The following is a 22,790-nucleotide window of genomic DNA, read 5'->3' on the forward strand; positions in this document are numbered from 1 at the left end:
GAGTGGTATACAAAATTATGAGGGGTATAGATAGGGTAAATGCTAGTAGACTCTTTCCACTGAGGTTGGGTGGGACTTCAACTGGAGGTCATGCATTAGTAGTGAAAGGAAAGAAGTTAAACAGGAACGTGAGGGAAAACTTCATCAGTCAGAGGGTCATGAGAGTGTGAAATGATCTCCCAGCATAAGTGGTGCATGTGAGCTCAATATCAATGCTTAAGAGAAGTTTGGATATTATGGGTATGGAAGTTTATGGTCTCAGTGTAGGTCGATGGGAGTAGGCAGTTTAAACGGGACAAAGAAATGGAGGACAAACCTATTCAGTATTTTCCATAATTTGTCACTGAGGAAGGCACAAGCTGTGTGACAAAAATTCAGCAATGTCAGGGGGCAGAAGTGAGTGTAGTCGCTGTTACTAAGGTGAGGTGCTTGGGTAGCTGAGAGGTCTGAAGGTAGATAAGTCTCCTGGATCAGATAGTCTACACACCAGGATTCTGAAAGAGGTAGCTGAAGAGAGTGTGGTGGCATTAGTAGTGATTTTTCAAGAATAGCTAGATTCTGGAATGGTTTTGTAGGAATGAACAATTGGAAATGTCACTCCACTCTTTAAGAAGAGGTACGTAAATGAAAGGGAATTGTAGAGCAGTTAGCCTGACTTCAGTGGTTGGGAAGATGTTGGAGTCCATTATAAAGGATGAGGTTTTGTGGTGCTTTGAGGAGCATGATGGTTTCCAGTTAGGGAAATCTTGCCTCATAAGTCTCTTGACAATTTCTGAGGAAATATCAGGTGTGATAGATAAAGGAGAGTGAGTACATGTTGCTTAATTAGATTTTTAGAAGGCATTTGACAAGGTGCCACACACGAGGCTGCTAAATGAGCTAAGAAGCCACATTAATACTTTAAAGAATCTTGCAGGTATCGAAGATTGTCTGACTGACAGGAGACAAAGAGTGTGAACAAAGGGCCCCTTTCTGTTTGCCTGTCAATGACTCGTGGTGTGCTGCAGTGGTCTTCTTTTCATGTTTTATGTAAATGATTTGGTATTGATGACTTTGTGGCCAAGTTTGGGGACAATAAAGTCAGAGTTCAGTTTGTTGCTCATTGTTCCTGTTTACTGTTTCTGTTCTGTAGACTTGCTAAGTATGCCTGTAGAAAAACAATCTCAGGGCTGCATGTGGTGACCTGTCTGTACTCTGATAATACTTTTTTACTTTGAATTTGACTTTGAGTGAGGGTGATCTCAATAAATCCTGAACAATATTGAAATCCACTCTAAGATAGAGTGGATTTGGGGAGGATGTTTTGCTGTAGAGGGTGGTGTCCAGGACCAGAGGGCACAGTCTCAGAACACAACAATGTCAATTAATTCTATTTATTTAGCAATAGAGTGCAGATTAAACCTTTCCTACCCCTTGAGACACAGCTGTCCAGCAACCCTTGACAAAACCAATTAAATCTAACCTAATCACAGAGCAATTTCCAATGACCAATTAACCTACCTGGTACACCTCTGGACTGTGGGAGAAAATGGAAGCACCTATGGAAATCCCACACATTCCATGAGGAGGACGTGTATTACAACAGATATGAGGTGAAAATTCTTTAGCCAGTGGGTGGTGAATCTCTGTAATTTGTTACATCAGACGGCTGTTGAGGCCAAGTCATTGGGCATATTTAAAGCAGAGCTTGATAATTTGTTGATTAGAAAGAGCATCAAAGGTTTTGGGAAAAGGCAGGTGTTTTGGATTGAGGGGGATAATAAACCAGTCATGATGTAATGGCAGAGAGACTGGATGGGCCGATTGGCCTAATTCTGCTCTGATGTCTTATGGTCCCATTGTCGTATGGCTATCATTAACTTTAGAATTTTTTTTTGTTTTTTTTTTGAAATTTATTTTTTTATTGAAGTTCAAATAAATAAATACTTTGTGGAGATTTTGTGATATATATGATTATATGATATATATGTACAATGTCTGAAATACATCTTATGGAAATGTTTGTTTGATGAACTTTAGAATTTCTTGAGTACAGGAATGCCTGTCGTATTCAGCTTGATGCTCTCTCTGTGACTAACTGAGGCTGTGACCTGCAAATAACGAGCTTCTGAATCGGCTGCAGTGATGAGTGGCTTTGTGTCTGTGACTCACTTTTGTGAATTTCAGTTCTGAATGTAATTTGCTCTTTATGGTTTGCTTCAGTGTATTTCTGCACATTGGGAGTTTGACTGTTTTTTCATGTATTCTATGCGGTTTCATTGCTTTTTGTCTGTCTGTAAGGGGACAAATCTTAAGGCTGTACATAGTATACATACCTAGATAATAAATGTACTTTCAACTTTGACCTTTGAAATTGACTGTTTGTGATTTCATAAGAAGTTACACCAATGCAATGGAATAGATTTCTGAATTTAACCATTCAAAAGTGTGTTCCAGTTTAGAGAGGATGCTGCAGAGTCAGAGAGTTATAGATTATGGAAACAGGAGATTCAGCCCAAGTCCACAGTGTCTTTCTCAGCTTCTCCCATTTCCCTGCATTTGGTCCACATCCTTCTGAAGCTTTCCTGTACATGAAATTGCCCAAGTGTATTTGTACGCACCTCCAGCACTTTCTCTGGCGGCCTTTTCCACGTACACACCGCTCTGTGGGGAAAACACTCCCCCCTCCAGTCCCCCTAAATCAGGAGAGTTCAATGCCATCAGCCGTTCCTTTGGACACTTTCATAGTTCAAAGTTCAAAGTAAATTTATTATCAAAGTATGTAAACCATAAACAACCTAGAGATTCATCTTTTTGCAGATAAACACAATAGAATGCATAGCAAAACACACACAAGTGACAGCTTTAAATAAAACATCTCTTTTATAATTATTGTGTTTGTTACCTTTTGTATTTTTTTGTGCTATATCAGACCAGAGTAACAACAATTTCATTCTCCTTCACACTCACTATTGTACAGGAAATGACATTAAACAACATTGAATCTTGAATCTGCTTGTGTAAATTTGATTTTACCTGACCATTTCCCTCAGTTCCAGGTGCTTTACAGGCAGAAGATAAAGTAAGAGGAGTGGTGGAAAGAGCGATCACAATCGATTGTCATTATGCACCAATGTATCGTTCACACACAAAGTATTTGGGCCACATGCAGGATTGTCAATGTACATCATTAGTGAATACAAATGGGCAAAATGAGCAGTATGGAAGAATGATTTTCAGAGGAAACACATCCCAAGGATATTTTCAATAATCATAAAAAGTGAATCATTTCCCAGAGCTAAAATATTGTTAAGATATCCTATTCCACCAGCTGGTCTGACTGTGTTCCATGCAGTCACTACCCTCACTGTAAAAAAAACAACTTGTTTCACAAATGGCATTTAAACTTTTTCCTTATCACCTTCAAACTATGGTCACTATTATTTGATATTTCAGACCTGGAAAAAGAGATTCTGACTATCTATGACTTCAATAATTTTATAAACTTCTATCATGTCCCTCCTCAGCCTCTAACTCTCCAGTGAAGAAAACCAAGATTGTCCAACTATTGCCCACAGTTTATACACTCCAGTTCCGGGAACATTTATTTATTCATTCATTCATAGTCTATCTGTCTATCAATCTATCTATTTATCTATCTGTTTGTTTATTTATTGAGATAAGGGGTGGAATAGGCCTTCCCCTTCCGGCCCTGCACCCAGCTTCCCCAAATTTAACTCTAGACACTGGACAATTTTTAATGACCAATTAACCTACCAACCGGTACTTCTTTAGACTGTGGGATGAAAAGGGAGCACCCAGAGAAAACCCTTGCAGTCATGGGGTGAATGTACAAACTCTTTACAGACAGTGGCAGGAATTGAACCCGGGTTGCTGGGACTGTAAAGCATCGTGGTAACCAGTATGCTTCCATGTTGCCCTAGTGACATCCTGGTGAGCCTCCTTACCCTCTCCAAAACCTTAACATCCTTCCCATAGTGTTGCAACCAGAAATATATATTACGTTCCTAATGTGACCTAAGTTTTGTGAAGCTACAAAATGCCTTGTCAGCTTTAGGCTTCAACATCTAGAATGAAGGCACATCTGCTGAATGCTTTCATTACCTGTGTTGCCACTTTCAGGGAGCAATGGACTTTTACCCCAAGAACATTAATTCTAAAGGAATCCAGCTATTAAATTCCAGATGACGTCAAACTTCCCTAATGCATGAGGAGCGTTTGAGGGCTCTGGGCCTGTACTTGTGGGAGTTTAGAAGAATGAGGAAGAATCTCATGGAAAGCTATCAAGCATTGAAAAGGCCAGTGGATGTGGGGAGGATGTGGGGCTTCTTATTTAAGAAAGGATGTGCTGACTTTGGAGAGGGTTCAGAGAAGATTCACGAGAATGATTCCGGAAATAAGAAGATTAACACATGAGGAACGCTTGTCTGCTCTTGGACTGCACTCCTTGGAGTTTAGAAGAATGAGGGAACATTCCGAATGTTGAAAGGCATGGAGAGAGTGGATGTGTCAAAGTTGTTTCCCGTGGTGGGGGAGTCAAATACGAGAGGGCATGACTTGGGGATTGAAGGGCGCCCACTCAGAACAGAGATGCGAAGAAATTTTTTTTATTCAGAGGGTGGTGAATCTGTGGAATATGTTGCCACGGGTGGTGGTGGCAGCCAAGTCACTGGGTGTATTTAAGGCAGAGATTGATAAATACCTGAGTAGCCAGGGTAGCAAAGGTTATGGTGAGAAGGCGGGGGAGTGGGACTAAATGGGAGAATGGATCAGCTCATGATAAAATGTCGGAGCCTAATGGCTGATTTCTGCTCCTTTGTCTTATGGTCTTATGTTTCCAACAAAGCGGCTATCTAGGACTAGAGGGCACAGATTAGAAAAGAAGGATGTGCCTTTAAAAGAGAGTTAACTAGGAATTTCTTTAGCCAGAAGCTGGTGAGTATGTGGAATTCATTGCCACAGGCGACTGTGGAAGCCAAATCACTGGGTATATTTAAAGTGGAGTTTGATAAGTTATTGATTAGTAAGGGTGTCAGAGGATACAGAGAGAAGGCAGGGGAATAGACTTAGAGGGATAATCCATCAGCCATGATAGAATGGTGGAGCAGACTTAATGGGCTGAATGGCCTAATTCTGATCCAATGTATTATGGTCTATGGACCTTCTGGTTCTCCAGTCTCACATGATTCCTTGTCAGCTTCATATAGATATCAAAACTAACTTTCTGCTCCAGGTCACTGAAACAATCACAATTATACTCTCTCCCTAAAGTCACCATTCATTTTACATGTGCCTGACAATTTCCCACTTCCACATGAAGCCATTCAAAGTCAAGCTGTTAGGTGTCCCTTTACCGCTGAGACAGAGTGACTGACACAGTGTCATCACTGCTGTCCTGATCTGGAATCCTGCTGTGTTCAGGGATAATGGCAGACACGGCAGTTCAGGCAGCTGTGAGGATTCAGAGACTCAGAGAGGTCGATGAGCTGCTGAGATTCCAAACTGGTCGGTCCTGCTTGAGATACAGAATTGCTGAAATCTTCAGAGTGTTTGATTTTCAGATGTTCACTGATTCTTTTCCACAGAACCCGTATCTGTTCCTTTGCTTCGATTTTCACCACCAACAAGTGGCTTAAGTTGTGGAGATTGCATGTCAGTGTCCTGTGAGTCTGTCCATGGATCCCTTCCCATTCAGTACTCATGGTACGAAAAGATGCCATCTGGGGATTCAAAGATCTCTGACACCAACAAACTGGATCTACATTGTCAATCCTTAAAATACAAAAATCATTTGTATTACAGTATTGCAAAGCCTCAAAAGCTAAGGGAGAAAAGTTCTGTGAAGTGGTCAACGTATCCATCTCTAGACAGTGTCAGTATCTGCAGAAATGTGATTGAAGTCAACAGCACAGTAAATGATGCCGGGTTTGATTCTTTATGATGGTCGATGGAGTACAACTCAATGACTGATGAGTGCTGAATATTGTGTTGTTGGAACTTCACTCAGGAGCATGGAATGTATGTTGTCACCACCTTTCAGAGAATGAAAAGCCTTTCGGCACAGCAGTTGAAACATGAATCACTCACCACATAGTCTCCTGCCACTGATCTGCTCTTACTGGCTAGGTGTATCATTTGGTAATATTTCTGGCTGTTAATTACGATAGTCTTCTAAGGTAATCCACTTCAAAGTTTAAAGTAAATTTGTTATCAAGTTACATACATGTCACCACATACTACCCTGAGATCCATTTTCTTGTAGGCATTCACAGTAGATACAAATAAATAAAACAGAATCAATGAAAAACTCCACACAATCAAAAGTGTATAAACAACCAATGTTGCAAAGAAGACAAATTGTGCAAATAAAAGAACAAATTATTAATTAGTAAAAAAATAATATTGTGAGCATAAGATTTAGACTCCTTGAAAATGAGTCTATTGGTTGTAGAATCATTTTCATGTTGAAATGAGTGAAGTTATCCACAGTGGTTCAGGAACCTGATGGTTGAAGGGTAATAACTATTTCTGAAACTGTTGGTATGAGACCTCCTTCCCAATGGCAGCAATGAGAGGAAGGCATGGCCTTGATGGTGGCAGTCCTTGATGATAAATGCTGCTTTCTCATGGCAGTGTTCCTTGTAGACTTTCATCCATACTTGCTCTACCTGAATTTATAAACAATTATCTGTTCTGCATTTTATAGAAAATGGGCTGAGTCATAAAATCAAAGCATTTGAACCTTGATAAAAAGTAAAGAATCACATGGGTTGTCTGTGTCCTGAAAACCCACGTCTTTCCCTTGTAGATGGAATAGTCAGATGTGACTCAAAAAATTGTGTATTCTCATTCACTAAGCAAAAGTGTAGAAAGATTGAACTCAAATGAATTCTATGATGAGCAGTTTCAAGCACAGAAACTTTAGCGGATAGGGCTGGGTTAAGTTCAAAGTACAAAAAACATTTATTCTCGAAGTACGTATACCATATACAACCTTGAAATTTATCTCTTTACAGGCAGCCACAAAACAAAGAAAGCACAATGGAACCTATTGAAAAAAGATTGTCAAACACCCAAAGTGCAGAGAAAAAAAAACAAATCATCAAATAGTAAGAGTATGCAAATAACATTCAGGACTGAAGTTCATGCAAGTGAGTCCACAGCCATGAAGCCATTCAGAGCCTATCTAGGACCCGTTAGATACGGGCCAGAGCCTCAGTTCAGAGCAGAGACGAGTAATCCTTGAGGAGCAGTTAGCCTCACATCAGCCCATCCCTCTTGTTCAGTCCTGTCACCCTGATCTTTTCAATCTGGCCTGCTGCTGAATTCAGCCAAACAGCAGATCATTCCTCATTCTCGCACCCAGTCCCTGCCTCTTCAATGCACTCTCGTGCCTGGGTCCTGCTGCCCCGATTTGGCTCGTACTTGACCTTTCCATTCTGGACCAAAGCTTAAATCGGTTAGACTTTGACTTGTTCCTTGCTCTTGGGCCACCGATATTGTGTGCAGATTTGGTCCGATGAAACATTTTCTTGTTGTGGAAGGAGGCGAGCAAAGGATCAGCAGACTGATTTCTGGAGATCATTGGGTTTATTGCAAGGTAGAAAGTAGGTAATCACCAATAATAGAGGAATGGTGATGGAAAATTGATGTGATTGAAAACCAAAAAATCTCCTGCTTTCAGTGTTGTGTTTGATCATCTAAAAGCTTCTGAGGGGATCTCTGTAATGCATGAAATATTCCCTGAGGGATGGATGGAGTTCCTTTTAAAAGGGATGTTTCACAGGCTGCAGGGTCTGGAATGGGGACAATTCCAGGAGAATATTGATCATCATTTTGTTCTTGTACATAAGTGTATTTCACTGTGCAGTTTGAACAGATGTTTCAAAAATGAAAATCAGAGAAATTATATGCAGAGAAAATTATTGCCAGGATTTTATGACAGCTTCTGAGAATGAGGTATCTGTCACTAGTGCAAACGCAAAGTGCCGGACATAAAGTTTACACACACGTTCTCCCAGTTACTACGTGGGTTCCTCCAGGTGCTCAGGTTTCCTCCCCTGCTCCAAAAACACAAGTGTTAGCATTAGTAATATGTAGGCAAACTACTCTGACACTGGAAACATGGAACATTTGCAGGCTGGTCCCAGAACGAAGCAAGAAACTGAATTTTACTTTCTTTCAACAGGGCCAATTCATTTCTGTGAAAATACTGTGAATGGAACGACAACTCCACAAAACGAAGGATCTACAAATGAAATGTAAAGTATAAGGTTCTCTCTACAGATGGTTTCAAACAGACCCATTTGGGAGAGAAATTGGATTCTCTTTAACTGTGATAAACATGCTTGACATGATTAACTTCAATGAAATCATGTATTGGAAACTTAATATTCCTGATTTTCTTGTCCAGATGTCAAAGATAATAATGTGCAGCAGTTCTGATGAAATGTTTGTAAAGGAACATGGTAGGATTCCTGAATGACCTGGACAGTAGTTACTCTCTAACCAACATCACTATCATTGGCCATGATCACATTTCTATTTGTGAGACCTTGGAGTGAGCAGATTGGCTGTTGTAATTTGCCACACTGTCAACAGTGTCTAATGTTCATTTTCTGAGCTGTAGACATCCGGAGTTCATGAAAAATGTTGTGTAAATGTCAGAGTTTACAAATGGCCAAGAATAAGTGATGAACCAGCACTGACCCTTTCCTGTTCTTTACCACAGATCCACTGTGCTCAGTGTTGTTGGAATTCTATTCATACTGCTTGTCGTTTGTCTACTTTGCTACCTGAAGAGAAAAAACAGGGGTAGGTTTCTTTGTTTCTTTAATTATTTCATGATGAATATGATAGACAGCTGCTGAATTTTAAGGAACTTGATTTGGCTGCAGTCAACAAAAAGCCAGGATTAGAGTGCCAGTGTGTTGGTTTGCAACACCTCAATGAATGGTGTTGCTTCCACTGTAACCCGGTGACTCCATTATTCCCGAAACATCAGACGATGGGATCTGACCTCAAACGTGGAATGGTAGAGGACCAAGAGGTTGGGGAGAAGAAAGATTTTGATGGTCTCACCTGTTCTAATCAATTTTGGGGAATTAGCTCTTGTGATTGAAAGTGCATTCAATAAGCTGTTCCTCAGAACAGTCTCCAATTAAATGCAATCATTTGGACAATGTATGTGTAAAATCATACTCCCGTGTAATTCTCAAAAAATGGCGCATCTTTTACCAATCTACCACTGACTGCATATCACTGGAGAAAATTCTCTGCTCTCATCGTACAAAGTTGCTGTAGATTAAGTCAGAGGTCTGCTTTATTGAGATGATCCTGAGATGAGCATCACAGTAGCGTAGAGGTTAGCGCAACACGATTATTCCTCGGGGCTTTTTGAAGTTCCAAGTTCAATTCCGATGCTGTTCTGTGGAGAGGCTCTGTGTCTTCCCCATTGACACATTGGGGATGGTATTTGGTTATTGTAAATTGTTCATGTTTAGGTTAATGTGAGTCAAGTTTGTCAGGATTAATGTGTCAACGTGGCTCAAAGGACTGGAAGAGCCCACTCACAATGTATCGCTAAATAAATAAATAAATGTCGTTAAATTGACTTTGTAAACCAATGAAGAGAACTGTGAGTACAGTGATCTTCTGTGTGTTATTATCAGATGGGGAAATGTAGATCACTGGAAAATAAAGCCCCTGCAACCTCCAACTCATCAGCTGATGGAATATATCTCCTTGGCTGAAAATTATGACAATTAATAATTCATCTGAGCCCTGTGATGTATTTCCTGGCCTCTCTGTCTCTCCAACTGACCAGACAATTACCTGTAGTGTAGTGTTATCCCCCAGTCGCTATTTGTTACAAAGATCTGAACAAAAGGAGTGCATTCTTTTCCAAAGAGAAATTCCCCAAGTGATCAATACCTGAGATATTGGCAGAAAAGTGCTGGGAATGCTCAGCATGTCAGACGGCAGCTGTGGGGAGAGGAACAGCAGATCCTTCAAGGCAACGACCTTACATCAGAACTGGAAAATGTGAGCGATAACAAGTCTTGAGGTGCAGAGGAAGTATAGAAGGAAGAACAAAAAAGCACGATTCTGATAGAGTACAAAATAGAATATAGTACATCAGAAAAGATGATGTGCGAGGCAAAAGGTGGGTGGTAATATAATTAATGAAGATTTAAAGATGGGCGGGCTCTGAAATTTGATCTCTGCATCGGTGACATTATCCTCATCAGTAACTGAGAGTACTGCTCTTGATTTTCCTTGACACTTCTCTTTATATAGTTGACTACTAATTATTTAAAAAAACGGACAGGCTTTGTGAAATAAAATCTGTTCACAATTCAGCTTCCACTATTCTGCCCTCACTCAAGAGCTTTTCCCGTTTTCTGAAGATATGCATATAGGTAAACTCTACTCCAGGTGTAGTTGTAGTTTTAAGGCAGTTTTATTGTTCACCAACACGTTACAGTAAACCAGGAGCTCAGTAGAAAGACAGTGTTTCAAGGTGTACTCACGAGAGATGGATCCAAATATTGATTAAAATCCCTTCAACTCATAAGTGTTTCTGACAAATGAATGAATAAATAAACAAGTGACTCTAAAATGGCCGACTTGATGTCGAAAGTCAACTGCTTAGAAACACTGTAGTAAGGAATGAACAACAGCTGTAAACCTACAAATAAGCCGTGATATCTTGTTGCTAGAAATAAAATAGCAAACAAGTCAAGAGGGACCTAACATACACCAATAGTCAAAGGCCATCAAAACCGTTCATTCAGGATAGGACATTTGGATTCTGTATGAAATCGTTGATCACAGTGTTGAATTCAAAAGGGGTTTTGTGGCCAGTAGGAAAATGAGATGATTTTAATTTTGGGCAGTTTGTTCCTTCTGCTTGAGGGACAATCTGTCACTGTGGCCTGGACAGATCAATGAGATGTTCATGGGGCAGTGTGAATATTGTCTGGTAATCTGCTCCATCATATTGTGAAGGAGAAATATTCTCTAAAAATACGCAGAGATAATGTAGAAAAGCTCAGTAGATCAGACAGAATTTTTAGCAATATAAAGCAATTAAAATGTCAAATCTAAAACCCTTATAACAATGTTCATAGATGGAAAGCATTAGATTTCAGTTGCCCAGAGAAGGAGGGGGTGGGGAGGGGATGGGTAATACAATATGATCCTTTCTGAATATTGTGTAGTAACCAGAGCAGAGGTTGTGTGGAGAATCATTATTGTGCTGCATCCTTGTTTCCTGTGGTTCTGAGATTCAGTATGGTGACCATGGTAACGTAGCGGTTAAGTGCAAAGCTATTACAGCTCAGGGCGTTCTGGAGTTTGCAGTTCAATTCCAGAGCCGTTCTCAAAGGAGTCTCTGAATGTCCTCCCTGTGGGATGCATGGATACACTCTGGGTCCTTCAGTTTCCTCCCACAGTCCAAAGACGTACCAGGTAGGTTAAATGGTCAATGGAAATTATGTCATCGTTACGTTAGGGTTAATCTGGTTTGTCAGAGGTTGCTGGGGAAGGCTGAAAGTGCCTGCTCTGTGCTGTATCACTAAATAAACAAATAAATAAATCTTTATGTCTGTTCCTGACATGGAATTGTTAGCAATAATTTTGTATTTTCCAGAATCCAAGCACAACGCATATCACGGAGGAGAGAAGAATGAAACCCAGGTATGGACATGAAGTGTAATTTGTCTGAATAATTCAGAATGTTTAAAAATTGGATTACATGGGAGTTCACACATCATTCATCCCCACTAGGCCATTCCAGCATCAATATTTTACAGAAACCTCTAAACACTCCTCTCATTGAATCCCATCAGCATACCCTTATAGTTATTTGTCCCCTTCTCTTGTGTTTATCCAGCTTTTCTTTAAGTGTATCTGTAATATTTTATGTGATTCTTTTCCAAAGTCTTTATTATCATTACTGAATGGTGAAGAGTGAGATTGGTCCTTTCTCTACTGTTAGACATGAAGCGTTTAATTGTGTAAATCTCTCTTTGGGTTCAATGATTTTTCAGTTTACATTTTGTATATTCACACTGAGTCTCAAACTCAGATGTGAAATCAGAAAAAATAGGGCAGGTCTACTCAGAATAATAAATTGGGGATGACACGGTAGTGTAGCAGTTAGCGTAACTCTATTGCAGTGACAGTGACCTGAGTTCACTTCTGCTCCTGTCTGAAAGAGTTTGTATGTTCTCCCTGTGACCGTGTGGATCTCCTCTGGGTGCTCTGGTTTCCTCTCACATTGCAAAGATGTTACTATGTTAATTTGGTCACATGGGTTTAATTGGGTGATGCGGGCTAGTTGGGCCAGAATGGCCTGTTTCCATGCTGTATCTCTAAATAAGTAAATATCTGTTCTGTGCTGACCTCACCCACCCACTTTCTCACTCTACCCCTCAATCCTGACACCAGTGTGAATATTCTAATGTCTCTTCGGTCTGTTACGAACAATCTTTGTTAGTGATATTTTCCACAGATTTCAACTTGCTTGTTGTATATTATTACCTTCTTAATTAATATCTGAATTGATATAACTTGTTCTTAATTGATTAAGATCAATATAGTCAAAGAGCTTCAATTTTTTCTCAATTTTATCAGTTATCTTTCACTGTCCCAAATATTACTAAATGGTGGAGATTGTTAAAGAATTGTAATAATATTGTAATTTGCCCAAATAATTTCCAAGTTCCTTTTTAAGCTCTTCTCTCGCTGAACTTCAGTGAAAAGCCTCGGACCAGTTTAGTGTGTGGATGTTGTGAAGCAACATGCTGTTGTTGTACATTTAGTAGCGGGTCCTCACTAAGGTTCACAGCCACTGAGTCTAAAGCTCTTATTAAACATTCAGGAAATTTAATTTCTGCAAGCTGATTGAAACAATCAGGGTTTATATAAAGGGTGAAAACTGAGAGTGATCTGGTAGTTGTCTGCAAGAGTATCAATTTGTTTTACAGAATAAAGAAAGTGTTCTATGTGAACACAATGAGATATTAACATAAGATAGTTAATTAAAAATCTTCAGGAACTTAAAACCTTAAGACCATATGGTATAAGAGCTGAATTGGGCCATTTGGCCCATCAAGATTGCCCCACCCTTCAATCATAGCTGTTTTATTTCCCGCTCACACAATTTTCCTACTTTCTCCCCATAACCTTTCACATCCTCAACTTTCATATTCATCAGTCATAAAATAGAACTTGGAATTTTTTTTCAGGAATTGGCCACGATGGAAGAAAATGTCACTTATGCAGATCTACACCATGTTCAAAACAATGAGGCAGCTGCCCAGTTGGCTAACAATGAAAATGGAATTGTGTATGCAAAAGTGGAATATACAGGGAAATCTGGAGCATTACACTCTGTTACTGATGTGGACAATGTCAACTACACAGATATCAAATTCAAATATCAACATGCAAAGCCCAAACAGAAAGCTTTCTCTCCTGGTACTCCACGGGACTTGGAATAAGTTTAATAAAGTAATTATGTGGATCAATGAAGGCAGAAGAGTTATGCTTGGTGGCTATTTTACACTTGTACACCTGCTTGTTAATAAAAACGCCTAGTCAGCCAATCACGTAGCAGCAACTCGATACATAACAGCACACATATCGGCTGATGAATAACTGTCACATTTCTGTCAGATTGAACCAGTCTCACCATTGTCCACTACTGGACCTCAGTTTATTTTCTAATCCTTTGGGTTCTTCCATGATTCAGGAATGATGAACAGTCTTAATTCTAATGATCATTTATTTTACAGTACAAACAAACGTACAAATACTATGCAAACTAAATAAAGAACTAAGAAGTAAGTGAACAGTAACAAATGTGAAGACAAAAAGATGGCACATCTGAAAAATATATTACTTTTAAAGTTATGATTAGGAAAGTTCCTTCCATAGAAATAAATTAGTTAATGGGCTACACAATTAAAACAATTACATCACATGGGTAATGGGCTAATATTTCACCAGTGAAAAAAGAGGAAGGTGATAAATGATTAGTTTAACTGCAATTACACTTTCTGCCAGTGAGTGGGGACAAACCAGCACATACTGTGAAAAATGAATCTGTTGAAAAGTAAAAATCTTATAAAAAGTATTGTTTAAAAAAAGCACTAGTTTGCAACACCTTTGACCTCTCTCATTAACAAGCATTTGCAAGCACAGAACTGACACTCTCTGGATTTTTTTTGTTCATCGCTGATATCACATTTCTTATCAATTCGTCTAAACAAAACTGAACCTCTTAATCATATGTTTTTATGCACTGAATTCCTGTCTTATGATTGGCTGATTAGTTACTTGCAATTATGAGCTGAGATGTACCTAATAAAGTGGTCACTGAGCATAACTCTTCTGCTTTAATCAATCCACATAATTACTTTGTCAAGCTTTTTTCTGAGCTGCTTCTTCCACACCCCCCATGTTCCAGTTCCCTTCATCAGCAAGTATGACCTATTGGCAATGAGGGCCTGACTCTAGATCATCTCTGTTACACCACTGGCGTTTGGGGCAGCAATGGAGGTCCTCCATCTCTGGTGGTGTTCGGTGCCTCCTTCATCATGTCAGTAGCTTCATCTCAGTTTTCACGACTGATAGTCGTGCAAATCCTGGGTAGAGACTCTGGAATACTATCGCACTCAGATGTAGAATGATTCTTCATTGCTGTTTCCACAACAGTGTTGTTTCACCTGAACGGAACCCCAAAACTGGAGGACCTGTGAACCACTCTTAGCCTGGCCTTTACCCTTTGACCTGTTAGCAAGATGACCAGACTAAGAACCAAAACATAATGCTTGAATCCAGCCAACATATTTCTCTGGGTCACTGAGGCACACAAGCCTCCAAACCTTGACAAGGATTTGATCCCCTTGGAGGCCTGATCATCTCCACAAATGTCAAAATGCTCTTGTCCCCCAGGGTACAATAACCAACCTGACACCCCACTCCCACCAGCTCCTCCTCAATCATAACTCCTTTCAGGTAGTTAAGTATTAACAGAGTGTTTATCATGTTCCCGTTATACAGAGCTCTGGTAAGACTGCATCTGGACCATTTTCTACAGGTCTGGTTCTTCCCACCTGAGGAAGGATACACTTACATTGGACTGAGTACAGCCAAAGTTTTCCGAAAAAGATTCTTGGGATTTTTAGGAGGTACAGAAACCTAAAGACACACACTCAATGTTCCAGAAACAGCTTAAACCCCTCCACCAGCAGATTGATGAATGGACAGTGAATCAATGAACATCACCTCACTATATATTCCTCTCTTTCTGCATCACTGATTTAATTTAATTTTCCATTTATGTACTTAGGGTAATTTCCAATTTTTTATAATTATTTATATCAATGTACCTCTGATGTAAAACAACAGATCTCATGATGTAGGGCAGTGATATTAAACGTGATTCTGATTTCCAGCATTCAGCCCACATCTCTCTGAGCCCTGCCCCTCCATGAACCTATCCAGGTGCTTCTTGTACCTGCCTCATCACTTCCTCTGGAAGATTCCACAACTCAAAGCTCTGCTGCCTTGTGGCTATACACACTCATGGGTAAGGCTTGGGGAGTATCTGGAGCTGCAGTCTCTATGCCAATCCTACGTTAAGTTCAATGCTGATCGGCATTGTGACACCACTCCTGCAAAACTGTATTTGTCTCCGCTGTTCCTTTGGAATCATTAATTGTGTGGAGAGCAGGAGCCTGGTACACAGGCAACAGCTTGCTTATCACATAGACGGCTGGGATACAACATCAATGGTCAGCCCCAACCAACAGAGGTCCTTTTAATTATCTTTTTTTTTTCTCAGCTCATGCTGGTAAAACCAGTGGTACAGCCAAAGCAAAGCTCTATTTTATGGACTTTGACTCCAAAACTGGATAAGGCTTGTATGAAGAGTAAGTTATGAACTCCTTTTATGAGTTTGTATTTTAAAGCAAAAGTTTGGTGAATGGTGTTTGCCGCTTGGTTGTCCCCATGTAAGTAATCAGATTGAGTTAAACTGCTGCAGGATCCATTATTATTATTCATTATTTTTTCTCAGATCAAAGTCGTAGGACCTGAGGTACAGGAATAGCCAAACACACTCATTTCTCAATTGCTAGGAACTTTCAGACTATTCTAGTGGTGTTTAGCATTGTGGCTTTCTTAAGACTTATATAGATATAGGTGATCTAATTGTTTAATGCTATTGGGTAGTGCTTTTGGGATGATACCAGTTGTAGATATTACTATCGGGACAATGTATACCATGTTAATGTTCCAAAGTTGTTTAATTTCCTCTTTCAATTCAGCATAGTTTTGGCATTTCTCACTTATTGATTTATGTAAGTTATGTGTGTTTGGAATGGCTATATCTATGAAGTAAGATGATTTTGCTTGTTTATCCTGTATTATTCTATCCAGATGGTTATTATGGATTAACCTGTCTGCAATAACGGATGGGCCATAATATAATTTGTGGGATCCTAACTCTAAAATTGAATCAGATTGTATTTATTGTAAGATATGGTGTCCACCTTATCTATGTCTCCCATAATTTGACGCACTTCCATCAGGTCTCTACTCATTTTCCTGCATTCTGAGGAATAATGATCTAACCCGGACAACCTATCCCGATAACTCAATGTCCTCTAATCCTCTAACACTCGGTGCCCTGACAGGTGAAGGCCAGTGTGCTGGACATTTGTTTCAGCACCTCTGTCACAGTTTTCAATAAACTATGCACTTGTATTTCTCTGTCACAATGTTGCATTACGCACCCTAGCACCATGTCATTCATAGTATAAGTCCGATGGTGGTTTGACTTTCCAAAATTCATCATCACACATTTATATGTATTGAAATCCATTTGCCACTTCCAGTTACAGCTGTGGCAGGCTTCTTCTTGAGCATGAAAATCAATCACACGAACAGCCAGTGAGGGAGAAGGAGTGAATTTACTTGTGTGCGATTGGCTACAGCAAGTGCCCGTTTTAGGTCTGTATCAGATGAAAACCGGCAAGTCGGTCAAGCGGAAACATTATTTTTCAGCAATCCTGATGAAGGTAAACTCAAGGGTACCAAAGTACGTCTTCAAGAAACAGGTACAGCCAAACCAGCTTCCTTCAAGGCACGTTCCCTGCCGTACGTGCTTCGCCCCAAAGCCGAAGCGGAGTTTCGCGATTGCAAGAAAACGGGACCATTGATCCTGCGAGATTTTCACAATTGCAACCGCAGATGTGCCAGTAATCGAGAGTGATGGGAGCGTAAGAATATTTAATAATTTAATCTAATCTAATTATTAATTAATTAATCTAATTAGCTTAGAAGTAGGTAATGGAGGCAGTTGAGTGCTCCGTTTGCAGTATGTGGGAAGTCAGGGCGTGCACTGTTGTCCCTGATGACTACACCTGCAAAAGGTGCATCCAGCTGCAGCTCCTGACAAACCGTGTTAGGGAGCTGGATGAACTTCGGATCATTCGGGAGGCGGAGTTACAGGGAGATAGTCACCCCTAAGAGTCAAGAGAGAGGTAGCTGGGTAACTGTCAGGAGAGGGAAGGAGAATAGACAGGAAGAGCAGAGCACCCCTGTGGCCGTTCCCATCAACAATAAGTATATCGTTTTGGATACTGTTGGTGGGGACGACCGACCAGGGACAAGTTGCAGTGGTTGCGTCTCTGGCACCGAGACTGGACCCTCAGCTCAGAAGGGAAGGAGGGAACAGAGGAGAGCAGTAATGATAGGGAATTCGATAGTTAGGGGGACAGATAGGAGGTTCTGTGGAAGAGATCGAGAATCCCGGATGGTCTGTTGCCTCCCTGGTGCCAAGGTCCGCGATATCTCGGATCGAATTCTTACTATTCTTAAGAGGGTGGGTGAGCAGCCAGATGTCGTGGTCCATGTAGGGACCAATGATGTGGGTAGGAAGAATGAGGAGGTCCTGAAAGGTGAGTTTAGGGAGTTAGGTGCCAAGTTAAAGGGCAGAACCTCCAGGATAGTAATCTCAGGATTGCTACCTGTGCCACGTGCAGGTGGGTTTAGAAATAGATAGCACAGACCAACACGTGGCTGAAGACATGGTGCAGGAGGGGGGGGGGGGGGGGTGGTTCAGATTTATAGATAATTGAGCAGTTTTCCAGGGAAGGTGGGATCTGTTCTGGCGGGACGGTTTACATCTGAACTGGAGTGGGACAAATCTTCTTGCAGGTAGGTTTGCTAGAAAGGCTCCAGTGGATTTAAACTAGATACAAGGGGGGAGGGGAACCAGAGTGTAGGAACAGATATATGGGAGAAGGAAGAAAAAGAAGATAGTAAAGTTGTTTATACTGTTAGAGATAAACAGAGAGGAAGAAGTGGAAAATTTCTTAAGTACATTTACTTTAATGCTAGGAGCATTGTAAGAAAGGTGGATGAGCTTAGAGCATGGATTGATACCTGGAAATATGATGTTGTAGCTATTAGTGAAACATGGTTGCAGGAGGGGAGTGATTGGCAACTAAATTTTCCTGGATTTCGTTGCTTCAGGTGTGATAGAATTGGAGGGACAAGAGGGGGAGGTGTTGCTTTGCTTGTCAGAGAGAACATTACAGCCGTGCTCTGGCAAGATAGATTAGAGGGCTCATCTAGGGAGATAATTTGGGTAGAATTGAGGAATAGGAAAGGTGTAGTAACACTTATAGGGGTGTATTATAGACCACCTAATGGGGAGCGAGAATTAGAGGAGCAAACTTGTAAGGAACTAGCAGATATTTGTAGTAAATACAGGGTTGTGATTGTGGGAGATTTTAATTTTCCACACATAGGCTGGAAAGTCCATACTGTAAAAGGGCTGGATGGTTTGGAGTTTATAAAATGTGTGCAGGATAGTTTTTTGCAGCAATACATAGAGGTACCAACTAGAGAAGGGGCAGTGTTGGATCTCCTGTTAGGGAATGAGATAGGTCAGGTGCTAGAGGTATGTGTTGGGGAGCACTTCAGGTCCAGTGATCACAATACCATCAGTTTCAATATAATTATGGAGAAGGATAGGACTGGACCCAGGTTTGAGATTTCTGATTGGGGAAAGGCTAGCTTTGAGGAGATGCGAAATGATTTAAAAGGAGTGGATTGGGAGAATTTGTTTTATGGGAAGGATGTAATAGGGAAATGGAGGTCATTTAAAGGAGAATTTTTGAGGGTACAAAATCTTTATGTTCCTGTTTGGTTGAAAGGAAAGGTTAAAAGTTTGAGAGAGCCATGGTTTTCAAGGTATATTGGAAACTTGGTTCGGAAAAAGAGAGATATCTACAAAAAATATAGGCAGCATGGAGTAAATGAGGTGCTCGAGGAATATAAAGAATGTAAAAAGAATCTTAAGAAAGAAATTAGAAAAGCTAAAAGAAGATACGAGGTTGCTTTGGCAAGTAAGGTGAAAATAAGTCCAAAGGTTTTCTATAGTTATATTAATAGCAAAAGGACAGTGAGGGATAAAATTGGTCCCTTAAAGTACCAGAGTGGACAGCTATGTGCGGAGCCAAAAGAGATGGGGGAGATTTTGAACAAATTCTTCGGTATTCACTAAGGAGACGGATATTGAATTGTGTAGGGTAGGGGAAATAAGTAAGGAAGTTATGAAAACTATGATGATTAAAGAGGAGGAAGTACTGGTACTTTTAAGGAATATAAAAGTGGATAAATCTCCAGGTCCTGACAGGATGTTCCCTAGGACCTTGAGGGAAGTTAGTGTAGAAATAGCAGGGGCTCTGACAGAAATATTTCAAACGTCATTGGAAACAGGGGTAGTGCTGGAGGATTGGCGTATTGCTCATGTTGTTCCATTGTTTAAAAAGGGTTCTATGAGTAAACCTAGCAATTATCAGCCTGTAAGTTTGACGTCAGTGGTGGGTAAATTAATGGATAGTATTTTTAGAGATGGTATATATAATTATCTGGATAGTCAGGGTCTGATTAGGAACAGTCAACCTGGATTTGTGCATGGAAGGTCATGTTTGACAAACCTTATTGAATTTTTTGAAGAGGTTACTAGGAAAGTTGACGAGGGTAAAGCAGTGGATGTTGTCTATCTGGACTTCAGTAAGGCCTTTGACAAGGTTCTGCATGGAAAGTTAGGAAAGTTCAATCATCAGGTATTAATATTGAAGTAGTAAAATGGATTCAACAGTAGCTGGATGGGAGATGCCAGAGAGTAGTGGTGGATAACTGTTTGTCAGGTTGGAGGCCAGTGACTAATGGTGTGCCTCAGGGATCTGTACTGAGTCCAATGTTGTTTCTCATATACATTAATGATCTGGATGATGGGGTGGTAAGTTGGATCAGTAAATATGCAGATGATACCAAGATTTGTGGTGTTGTGGATAATGAAGTAGGTTTTCAAAGCTTGCAGAGAGATTTAGGCCCGTTAGAAGAGTGGGCTGAAAGATGGCAGGTGGAGTTTAATGCTGATAAGTGTGAGGTGCTACATTTTGGTAGGAATAATCAAAATAGGACATACATGGTAAATGGTAGGGCATTGAAGAATGCATTTGAACAGAGTGATCTAGGAATAATGGTGCATAGTTCCCTGAAGGTGGAATCTCATGTGGATAGGGTGGTGAAGAAAACTTTTGGTATGCTGGCCTTTATAATTCAAAGCAATGAGTATCGGAGTTGGGATGTAATGTTAAAATTGTACAAGGCATTGGTAAGGCCAAATTTGGAGTATTGTGTACAGTTCTGGTCACCGAATTACAGGAAATATGTCAACAACTTAGAGAGAGTACAGAGAAGATTTACTAGAATGCTACCTGGTTTCAGCACCTAAATTGCACAGAAAGGTTGAACAAGTTAGGTGTTTATTCTTTGGAGCGTAAAAGGTTGAGAGGGTACTTGATAAAGGTATTTAAAATTATGAGGGGGATAGATAAAGTTGACGTGGATAGGCTTTTTCCATTGAGAGTAGGGGAGATTCAAACAAGAGGATATGAGTTGAGAGTTAGGGGGCAAAAGATTAGGGGAACACGAGGGGGACTTTCTTTACTCAGAGAGTGGTAGCTGTGTGGAACGAGCTTCCATTAGAAGTGGTAGAGGCAGGTTCAGTATTGTCATTTAAAATAAAATTGGATAGGTATATGGACAGGAAAGGAATGGAGGGTTATGGGCTGAGTGCAGGTCGTTGGGACTAGGTGAGAGTAAGCGTTCGGCACGGACTAGAAGGGCCGAGATGGCCTGTTTCCGTGCTGTAATTGTTATATAGTTATATAATATGTCGAGATTACAAGATCACCGACCGAGACATACCCGATTCCAAAGATAGAAGACATCTGCGCAACACCAGGAGGCGGAAATATCTTCACTAAGGTTGACCTCGTACATGCATACCAACAGCTCGAGCTGGAGAAAGTCTCAGAGCCTCACTTCTATTGCAAGGCACGAAGGGTCCAGTATTCTAGGCTCCCGTTCGGAATAAATTCATCTTCAGCAAAATTGCAACGTACCATCGATTCCTACATTGAAGACCTGCCCACTGCAATAGCTCACCTGGATGACATTCTCATGACCGGTCGGCCCGTGAATAATCTTGATAAACCTCCCGACTGGCGCAACTTGATCTACGACGAAAGCGCGAAAAATGCGCCGTTCCGACAGATCGTGTAGAATACCTGTGTTTCCGCTTGGATCCCAAAGATACACATCCTATCAAAGAAAAGCTTATCCCCGTTCTTAAAGCCCCAGCACTGAATAATATCCGGGAACTTCGCACCTTTTGGGGCGTTTTCATTCATGCCAGAGTTTTACCTCGCACAACCATGCTCCCGGCTCCACTTCGCGCTCAATGTAAGAAAGATACGAGGAGGCGTTGGGAACGGGCAAAGGAATTTGCTTTTCAACGAGGGAAACAAGTGCTGACTCAAAACCAAGCATTGATACATTTCAGACCCGGGGCGCCAATAGTTTTGCCTCCGTGTATAGTTTTGGTGCGGTGCTACCCCAGAAGGATACGGACGGACTTTAAAAGCCTGTCGCTTTCGTGTCATTAACCCAGCCGAAGGAATCTATTACAGTTGAACCAAGGTAGCATTGACATTAGTTTTTCGGGCGATGCCTTTTCACCATTACCTGTGTTGCCAACGTTTCGAGATTCATACGGATCACAAGCCATTGGTGGGACTGCTTGTTGAGAGCAAGGCCGTTCCGCAGACGGCGTCACTAATGGTGGACTCTACCTGTCCGCTCATCAATACACGATATCTTGGGTCCACAGCAGAAACAATCAGAGAGCAGACGCCTTAAAGCCGTCTACCGTTTCGTGAATATTCTGGCGAGTCAGAACTTTGAGGTGAACTGGTACGACTGATGAATGGGTCAACGCATCTCTGATCGTCGCTTCTTGGGTGAAAGAAGAGACTGAGCGAGATGTAACATTGGTACAAGTAAAACGGTACGAGGAAGACGAATGGCAAACTAATGTGCCCTAAACTGTGCTAACATGTACCAAACGTCAAAACGAGCTGAGCATCTCCGACAGTTCTCTACTGTGGGGGAAGTCGTTGAAAGTGTTGATTCCTGATCAACCCTCGATCCTGGGGTTCCCGGATTGCGCTGATCAGAACGGGTCAGAAAACCGGTGAAATATCATCAAGCTGGGTTTGTCTAAAAACTTGCGGGTGGAGAGATATTCTATCTTTTTCCACGGGTACAGCCTGACCTACTGAGTACTCCCAGCATTTACCAGTCTCTGTAACGTCCCGCGCCGGCGGTCGCTCACCGGACAGAGAACAGGTGAG

General features: G+C 40.9%; 1 long non-coding RNA gene across 1 annotated transcript; it reads left to right on the forward strand.

Annotated features, from left to right (window-relative positions):
* Window positions 1–8,707: 8,707 nt before the first annotated feature.
* LOC140717060 (uncharacterized) lies at window positions 8,708–13,378 on the forward strand. The gene is made up of 3 exons (XR_012096435.1): window positions 8,708–8,814; window positions 11,654–11,700; window positions 13,254–13,378. It is a non-coding gene; the product is annotated as an uncharacterized lncRNA (long non-coding RNA).
* The last annotated feature ends 9,412 nt before the right edge of the window (window positions 13,379–22,790 follow it).

The sequence above is a fragment of the Hemitrygon akajei genome, chromosome 27, assembly GCF_048418815.1.
Source record: "Hemitrygon akajei chromosome 27, sHemAka1.3, whole genome shotgun sequence".
Lineage (NCBI taxonomy): Eukaryota > Metazoa > Chordata > Chondrichthyes > Myliobatiformes > Dasyatidae > Hemitrygon > Hemitrygon akajei.